Genomic DNA, 9,336 nt, shown 5'->3' on the forward strand with positions numbered 1-9,336 from the left:
TTCCTTTAAATAATGGTCTGCATCAAAACAGTGATGGAAAACAGTAGTAAGGAAAACAGAGAACAGTTATTTAATAAGTTCTTTCAGGCTTAGAGGAAAAAAGTGGCATATCTTTGGGAGCCAGAGCAGGATGGGAAGAGGAATGCAGATTCAGCCTCCTGGCCCTCTGTACTCCCCTTGAATTTGTATATTGACCTTTGTAAGGTTAGCACGAGTCTTCTAATATTAGCAGCATATATTGAAGTCCCTTAGCATCTTGGCACTTAACAATCTGTCACCTGATTTAATCTTCACAATACGTCTGCAAGACAAATACTATTACGCCTGTTTTATAAGAAACTCAGCCTCAGAGGGATTGGATAACTTGCCACGGTCATGCAGAGAGTAAGTGACAGGGCTGGATTCAAACCAGAGCTGTCTGGTTCCAAAACCCATGCTCTCGTCTTGTCATTTTCCTAGTCTTGGCTTCATTAACCTTATCTTTTGGGACTAAAAATCCTTCTCTCTTCAATAGGTATTTGGCAAAAAAAGACCTAGGCAGCATATTTCTCTTTCTACTATGTACAAAGTGATTCAAAATGGGGTCATATGGGGTTCGGAACCAGGACAGTTGTAGATGGAGGGAAAGGGCCTAAGTGGAGAGTTGCTATTGTCCAGAAACAATAGGAGTTGGTTGGCCGGAGTTGGTTGGCCAGAGTTGGTGGGCAGGAGTAGCGGGTGTCAAGATGAGTCATGATGCAGGCTCATTGAGAACCACATTGCCTCTTTATATAGTAAATGAACTCATTTCAGAGAAGCACCTGCCATTAAAAACGGCATTTTCTCTGAGGCATTCTAGACCCTTGTCGTTTATAATCAGAAGGCCAGGACACATAACAGTTTGGATTTTGCTAAGGTGGAACAGTCTTGAATTGTGTGTGCCCTAAGGCTGGTGTATAGGAGGGAAGCTCTTGGCTCTGAGAGCACCCAGCCTATTCAACTCGCTGCAGCTTTGCTGCATAAAAAGGTAAACATATGACTCCCGTAAAGGTCTGAAATGACATTTAGATTTTTCAGTTTTACTTTGTTCCTTTTTATTGGAGTGTAGTAGCCCTCTCTTACTTTGCTTATTTATTTTGGTCTGTTTGGCACCCCCTGCGTTCTGAGAACCGCTGCTCCTCCACTTCAACCACGTGACTCAGCTGGAGCTGCCATGTTCTTACAGCTGATTGGCCCAGGGTGGACACCTGACCTTCACTGGCCAATCAAAGACTCTTCTCAGGAGTTTTGAACTTACAACCAGAAAAAGCTTGAGGAATTCCCTTTCAGTGGTGGTTCTTGAACTCTTAATGGTCATGTTCCCTGCCATGTGGGGGAGGCAATGAAAACGGCTTGCAGTGGGACGCATAAATGAGAGATGGGCGGAGTCCTGATGTTGTATGTGTCCTGGGTCTTGTTTTTAGGGAAGCTTACTGCATCTCTGTCTCCTAGATTTGGTTGTTCAACCATTCCTTGAATTCTGTCCTCCAGCACACTCCCGTTTCTGTCGTTTGGGTTTCTATAACTTACAGTCAAGAGTCCTGCCTAAAGGTGGGGAATTTGGGGCAATAGAGCTGTTTCCAAGTTTGGGACTCAGGAAGGCTTTAGGATAGATTCCTTGCAAATATCAAGGTCTACTGTGTTTTTTTCCAAGCGTTGAGGGTTTGCATCTAACTTTACTGACGGTCATTTAAATAAAACTGTTTGTTAAATGGTGAGAAACAGCCTCAGCTACGCCCAAACCTACTCAAGTAATTTGAATGTTAGCTTACTTTCCCCAGGACTACTAAGGACCTGAGAAAAAAATTGGCCAAGTTTCAAAATGTATTTGTTAAGTTTCTGAGATGAATAGGACCGTCATCAGCGTTTGGGTTTAGAAAGTGGAGGGAGGAAAGTGGTTTGACTTGCAGGATATCGAGTTTCAAACCCCAGGAGAGGAAGACAGTGGGAAGGCGATGGCTATCAGTTGGAGAGCATACGACTAATGGAGACATCTCTTTAATGACTGCACTTTCCTGCCCTGGAACCGTGGACAGTTCCACTCTGCCCAGCCTGACTAGGTGGGTCACACTGACCTACTATCAGGTGACACCTTCAGCACTATAGGAGATTTTTAAAAATTATAGTATTCTTACACTTATTGTTTACAGCTATAAAATTCTTATTCTGCCCATCTCAATTTCCTTTATCTGTCAGTTTCAGGACTACATAAGAATAGTGGTTTGTTTTTTAATATATACATCTCTCACATTGTATGTAATAGTTTTGGGTTTTTAAGAGTAATCTATACTCATTAAAAAAAAATTGGAACGCACATCAAAGCATAAATAGCAGGAAAAGGGCTTCCCTTGTGGCGCAGTGGTGGAGAATCTGCCTGCTAATGCAGGGGACACAGGTTCGAGCCCTGGCCTGGGAGGATCCCACATGCCGCGGAGCAACTAGGCCCGTGAGCCACAACTACTGAGCCTGTGCGTCTGGAGCCCGTGCTCCGCAACAAGAGAGGCCGCGATAGCGAGAGGCCCGCGCACCGCGATGAAGAGTGGCCCCCGCTTGCCGTAGCTAGAGAAAGCCCTCACACAGAGGCGAAGACCCAACACAGCCAAAAATAAATAAATAAATTAATAAACTTCTACCCCCAACATCTTATTAAAAAAAAATAGCAGGAAAAAAAAATCACCCATGATTACACAGCTCGAAGCTGGCCGCATTCACGTTTGGGCAGATTTCTTGGTGGTATCTTGGGGGAGTATTTTCCAAGACTTGACTTGGCAAGCGGCCAGGTATCTGTCCCAACTCTAATAAATTAATAAACTTCTACCCCCAACATCTTATTTAAAAAAATAGCAGGAAAAAAAAATCACCCATGATTACACAGCTTGAAGCTGGCCGCATTCACGTTTGGGCAGATTTCTTGGTGGTATCTTGGGGGAGTATTTTCCAAGACTTGACTTGGCAAGCGGCCAGGTATCTGTCCCAACTCTGACCTCCTGCACTTCACTCCTCTCAATAGAAGTTTACTTAATTGACCTGCCCTCCCCCTTCTGCCCTCCCATCGTAAAAATTAAAGGCAGCTGCTGGAGGATTCTGCCCGGTATCTGTCCCAACTCTTTGACCTCCTGCACTTCACTCCTCTCAATAGAAGTTTACTTAATTGACCTGCCCTCCCCCTTCTGCCCTCCCATCGTAAAAATTAAAGGCAGCTGCTGGAGGATTCTGGTAACTGGTGAGGATGGCGGGTCATGAGCATCCTGGCCGGCTGCGGAGGTGGGGAGGAGTGGGCTCTGGGCTGTGGTGAAGGAGAGGCACCTGGCAGGGAGGTATTTCAGCTGGGCAGAGGCTCAGAAGCCCTGGGAAGTGATGGCACTTGCGCAAACAGCGCAATGCGGCCAGCGCACAAGCTGTGTGCTCTGTGCTCTCTCAGTTTCCCAGCTGTTTGCAGAGCTGCCCAAAGCTTAAGTCGAAACTCCACCCAGGGCCAGGAGGTTTCCTGCAGAAACCAGCTTCCTCCTCATTGTGCTCTGCCTTGTTGGGGGATGTTTTTTCATTATTCTCTTCTTAATTGGTAATAGGAAGACATTCACGTGGTTCAGAATATACCTGTGCATTTTAGACGGCAAGTCTTACTCCTGCCCTGAGATCTTCCAGCCACTTTTCACCTTCCTATAACTCACTGCAGGTAATCAGCTTTTAGTTTTTGTGTGTACTCATCCAGACTTTACTTATGAATATTAAAGCAAATACAAATATATTCTGTATTCCCATTTTCCCCTTCTTGTAAACAAAAGGATGCATTGTATACACATTTTTTGTGCCTTGCTGGGATTTCTTCCCCCACTTATCTTGGAGTCTTTAAAAAATATCTGTATATTGAAAGCTTCCTCATGCATTTTTATACTTTCAAAATTTTCCATTGTATATATGTAGCATAATTTATTTAACCAGTCCTCTGTTCAAGGGTATTTGAGTTCTTTCCAATCTTTTGTTATTTTGAATAATGCTGCAATGAGTAACTTTGTATATATGTTACTTCTTAAGTATGGTGGAAGGATAAATTCCCAGAAGTCATATTGCTGGGTCAAAGGAGGTATTCAGTTGTAATTTTGATCTCAGTGCCCACATTCCTTCCCCAGGGGCTTGTACCAATTTATCCTTCTGCTGGGAAAGTATGAGAGTACTTGTTTCTCTTGGGGGATTATTACATACTGCTTACGTGTTACTTTGAACTGTTCTTCAGTTGTTTTAATTTGGATGTTGTCCTCCCAATTAGATGGCGACTTTATTGAGAGCAAGGGCCAAACATTTTATTGCTTTTGAATTATCCACATTTATAAATAACATAATATGGTACCCTAGGAGCACAATAAATTTGTTTCCAGTGTAATTTGGGAGAATAAGCCAATTAAACCTTAATGATAAAAAGATTTCTATACTTGGCTAGAGTTCAACTGAACTGATTTCTCCCCCCCAAAGGAAAACTATTATGAGGTCTTGTTTCAAGTAATTATGGAATGAGTCTTGAGTTGAGGTGTTACTGCAGGTTCACTTGCTTACACATGGTCTTCTCTCCCGGATCTGAGTGTCGTTTTACCAGATTCAGTCTGGTGACGCCTTGGCATCAGCCAGGCTAATTGGGTGCCTGTCCTGTCACTTCTTTTCCTCTACGTGTGACGGTGCCTGCCTGCCCCACAGTAAGCAGGAGAACAAAGAGTTGCTTTTAAACTTTTTATATCTACTGCATATGTAAACATTTGCGTCATTGTAATTTAGTCTGCCTACATCCTAGTAGCAAAAATGTACTAACTGTCCTCTCAGTTTCTATTATGTTGGATTCCCCCATATGTATTATCCTGTACTGGTGTCCAGTGGTCTTCCAATTTTTTGCTTGCATATCCTCCAGAGGAATTTGGTAAAATTAAGCCTACCCTCACACATTTACAGTCTATATCTAAAATTTTACTACAAGTTTAGTTTGTAAGGATATATTTACAGTATATTGTCAGTATTGACTTTAAAAAATAATTGTTCACTATACATGTATGCATATGTATGTGTATGTGTACATGTGTATGTTAAGCTCTTATACACACAGAAGATATCCATCATACTAAGGAAATATTCCTCTATTCCTATTTTTTTTCATTTCAGTTTTTTTTTTTCCTATTTCAATTTTAATGGGGCAGGTTTCCCTCTCTTTATTTGCTTTTTTTTTAACATACAATAAAATCTGTCAATTTAAAGTGTAGGATATGATAAATTTTGGCTATTGTATATAATTGCATAATCTCACCACAAAGTACATTCATGTTGAGGCTTTATTATCATATATATAGATATATACATATAAAATATAAATTGGTTCCAGGACTCCCCTGCAGATACCAAAATCTAAAGATGCTCAAGTCCCTTATATAAAATGGTATCATATTTGCATATAACCTTTGCACATCCTCCCTTATACTTTATTTTTAAAATTTTTTTTAAAAATTTATTTATTTATTTATTTATGGCTGTGTTGGGTCTTCATTTCTGTGCGAGGGCTTTCTCTAGTTGTGGCAAGTGGGGGCCACTCTTCATCGCGGTGTGCGGGCCTCTCACTATCGCGGCCTCTCTTGTTGCGGCGCACAGGTTCCAGACGCGCAGGCTCAGTAATTGTGGCTCACGGGCCCAGTTGCTCCGCGGCCTGTGGGATCTTCCCAGACCAGGGCTCGAACGCGTGTCCCCTGCATTGTCAGGCGGATTCTCAACCACTGTGCCACCAGGGAAGCCCCCCCCTTATACTTTAAATCATCTCTAGATTACTTATAATACCTCGTACAATGTATATACTATGCAAATAGTTGCAAATACAATGTAAATGATATGTAAATAGTTGCCAGTGTGCGGCAAATTCAAGGTTTGCTTTCTGGAACTTTCTGGAATTTTTTTTCTTTTTTTGGGTGTATTTTCAGTCTGCGGTTGGTTGAATCCACAGATGTAAATCCGCAGATATGGAAGGCTGACTGTGTGTATATATATCCAGATGTGTGCATACATATGTATGTGTGACATACACACTCAGAACTGTTACACGATTCTTTTAAATGTATACAGAGGAATCTAATAGTGTTTGATACCCACCATCATCCACTGAAACAATCCAGGGACAAGCTTTCCTTTAAACATCATACATTTTATTCAATATATAATTCCTTTTTTCCCTTGAATTTGAATTTCCATTCCACTTCCCACAGAGACTTTTCTTTTTTAAATAAATTTATTTATTTATTTTCATTTTTGGCTGCGTTGGGTCTTCATTGCTGCATGCGGGCTTTCTCTAGTTGCATCGAGCGGGGGCCATTCTTCATTGTGGTGCGCAGGCTTCTCATTGCGGTGGCTTCTCTTGTTGCGGAGCACGGGCTCTAGGCAAGTGGGCTCAGTACTTGTGGCACATGGGCTTAGTAGTTGTGGCACACAAGCTTAGTTGCTCCGCGGCATGTGGGATCTTCCCAGACCAGGGCTCGAACCCGTGTCCCCTGCACTGGCAGGTGGATTCTTAACCACTGCGCCACCAGGGAAGTCCAAGACTTTTCTTATGCATATTTTTATGCTTGAAATCTTTTAGTGGTCACTTTATTATTTATTAATAAATAAAAATATATTAATATCAATACATATTACAATACATTGATATTAATATATTTTTATTTCCTGTAACCTTACTTCCTATGACCATTGAGAAATTTCTTTTGATGGAGCTATCATTGTAATTATTAGTAATATACCTGGTCAAAACAGCAATCTGTAGGAGCTTCCCTGGTGACGCAGTGGTTAAGAATCTGCCTGCCAACGCAGGGGACATGGGTTTCAGCCCTGGTCTGGGAAGATCCCCCATGCCGTGGAGCAACTAAACACGTGTGCCACAACTACTGAGCCTGCATGCCACACTGCTGAAGCCCACGCACCTAGAGCCCGTGCTCCGCAACAAGAGAAGCCACTGCAGTGCGAAGCCCGCGCACCACAATGAAGAGTAGCCCCAGCTCGCTGCAACTAGAGAAAGCCCGCGCACAGCAAGGAAGACCCAACACAGCCAAAAATAAATAAATAAAATTAATTTATTTAAAAAATTGTTTAAAAAAACAGCAATCTGTATTTCAAATTAGTAAATATAAAGTTAGACTTTAGTGGCGATATATCCCTTAATGAGCGTGATGGGCTTTTTACCAGAGTTAGTTTATGTATCTGGGTTTGGTTATTACTCTTTGCTAGAGCGGATCAAAGGTCACTATCAATTCTATTTCTCAATGAACGTGCAGAAGAATCTTGTTCATATAAAAAATAGGTGGGAATGGAAAGCATTAACTAGAGAAAGCCCGCGCACAGCAAGGAAGACCCAACACAGCCAAAAATAAATAAATAAAATAAATTTATTAAAAAAATTATTTAAAAAAACAGCAATCTGTATTTCAAATTAGTAATTATAAAGTTAGACTTTAGTGGCGATATATCCCTTAATGAGCGTGATGGGCTTTTTACCAGAGTTAGTTTATGTATCTGGGTTTGGTTATTACTCTTTGCTAGAGCGGATCAAAGGTCACTATCAATTCTATTTCTCAATGAACGTGCAGAAGAATCTTGTTCATATAAAAAATAGGTGGGAATGGAAAGCATTTTGTTACAGCTCAGTTAATTCTTTGAACTCATTCTGAGCCCCAAACCCTACATTGATCTGTCATCAAAAATTATTTTTCATGTTCTATCGGTTTGCAACTCTACTAGGCCTCCTTCAGTTCTGTTGAAACCTCCTGGCTTGCACAAGCACGCTTTACTCTGTCCTTACAGTCATTTGTTGCCTCTGCACCAGCACTGGTTTTTCCCATCCTCTTTCTGTTTGGTGGCCAGGGAAACATTCCCTAGTAAGATTAGGATGGGTGAGAGGTGTCCTCTGCTTTTATGACACAGAAGAAGGAATACTGGGGAAAGGAAGAATTTGTTCATCACAGGTAGGATCTCAAGCAGATACATTGTTGAATTTATCTTAAATATCTGGAAATTGATTCTCTAAAACCAATGGCAGCAATGAAGACCCAAAGCAGCCAAAAATAAATAAATAAAATAAATTTTAAAAAATAAAATACCAGCGGGTCCTTGACCTGGTGTTAGCTCAGTCATCTATCTTATTATTTTTTTCTTTAACATCTTTATTGGAGTATAATTGCTTTACAATGGTGTGTATTTGTTTTTTTTTGTTTTTATTTGCATTTCTCTAGGAGATGGGTCCAAAAGGATCCTGCTGTGATTTATGCCATAGAGTGTTCTGCCTATGTTTTCCTCTAAGAGTTTGATAGTGTCTGGCCTTACATTTAGGTCTTTAACCCATTTTGAGTTTATTCTTGTGTGTGGTGTTAGGGATTGTTCTAATTTCATACTTTTACATGTAGCTGTCCAGTTTTCCCAGCACCACTTATTGAAGAGGCTGTCTTTTCTCCACTGTATATCCTTCCCTCCTTTATCAAAGATAAGGTGACCATATGTGTGTGGGTTTATCTCTGGGCTTTCTATCCTGTTCCATTGTTCTATATTTCTGTTTTTGTGCCAGTACCATACTGTCTTGATTACTGTAGCCTTGTAGTATAATCTGAAGTCAGGGGGCCTGATTCCTCCAGCTCCATTTTTCGTTCTCAAGATTGCTTTGGCTATTCGGGGTCTTTTGTGTTTCCATACAAATTGTGAAATTTTTTTTCTAGTTCCGTGAAAAATGCTATTGGTAGTTTGATAGGGATTGCACTGAATCTGTAGATTGCTTTGGGTAGTATAGTCATTTTCACAATGTTGATTCTTCCAATCCAAGAACATGGTATACATCTGTTTGTATCCTCTTTAATTTCTTTCATCAGTGTCTTATAGTTTTCTGCATACAGGTCTTTTGTCTCCTTAGGTAGGTTTATTCCTAGGTATTTTATTCTTTTTGTTGCAATGGTAAATGGGAGTGTTTCCTTAATTTCTCTTTCAGGTTTTTCATCATTAGTGTATAGGAATGCAAGAGATTTCTGTGCATTAATTTTGTATCCTGCTACTTTACCAAATTCATTGATTATCTCTAGTAGTTTTCTGGTAGCCTCTTTAGGATTCTCTATGTATAGTATCATGTCATATGCAAAAAGTGACAGCTTTACTTCTTCTTTTCCCATTTGGATTCCTCTTATTTCTTTGTCTTCTCTGATTGCTGTGGCTAAAACTTCCAAAACTATGTTGAATAATAGTGGTGAGAGTGGACAACCTTGTCTTGTTCCTGATCTTAGTGGAAATGGTTTCAGTTTTTCACCATTGAGAATGATGTTG

The 9,336-nt window shown here is 40.7% G+C and overlaps 1 protein-coding gene across 1 annotated transcript in view; it reads left to right on the forward strand.

Annotated features, from left to right (window-relative positions):
- The first annotated feature begins 3,614 nt into the window (after positions 1-3,614).
- EXTL3 (exostosin like glycosyltransferase 3) overlaps positions 3,615-9,336 on the forward strand; it is a 105,035-nt gene continuing 99,313 nt past the window's right edge. Inside the window, exon 1 of the mRNA XM_055087344.1 lies at positions 3,615-3,694. The gene's annotated coding sequence lies outside the window, so the exon portion shown is untranslated. The remainder of the gene's footprint in view (positions 3,695-9,336) is intronic.

This window comes from Physeter macrocephalus, chromosome 9, assembly GCF_002837175.3.
Source record: "Physeter macrocephalus isolate SW-GA chromosome 9, ASM283717v5, whole genome shotgun sequence".
NCBI classification, from domain to species: Eukaryota; Metazoa; Chordata; class Mammalia; order Artiodactyla; family Physeteridae; genus Physeter; species Physeter macrocephalus.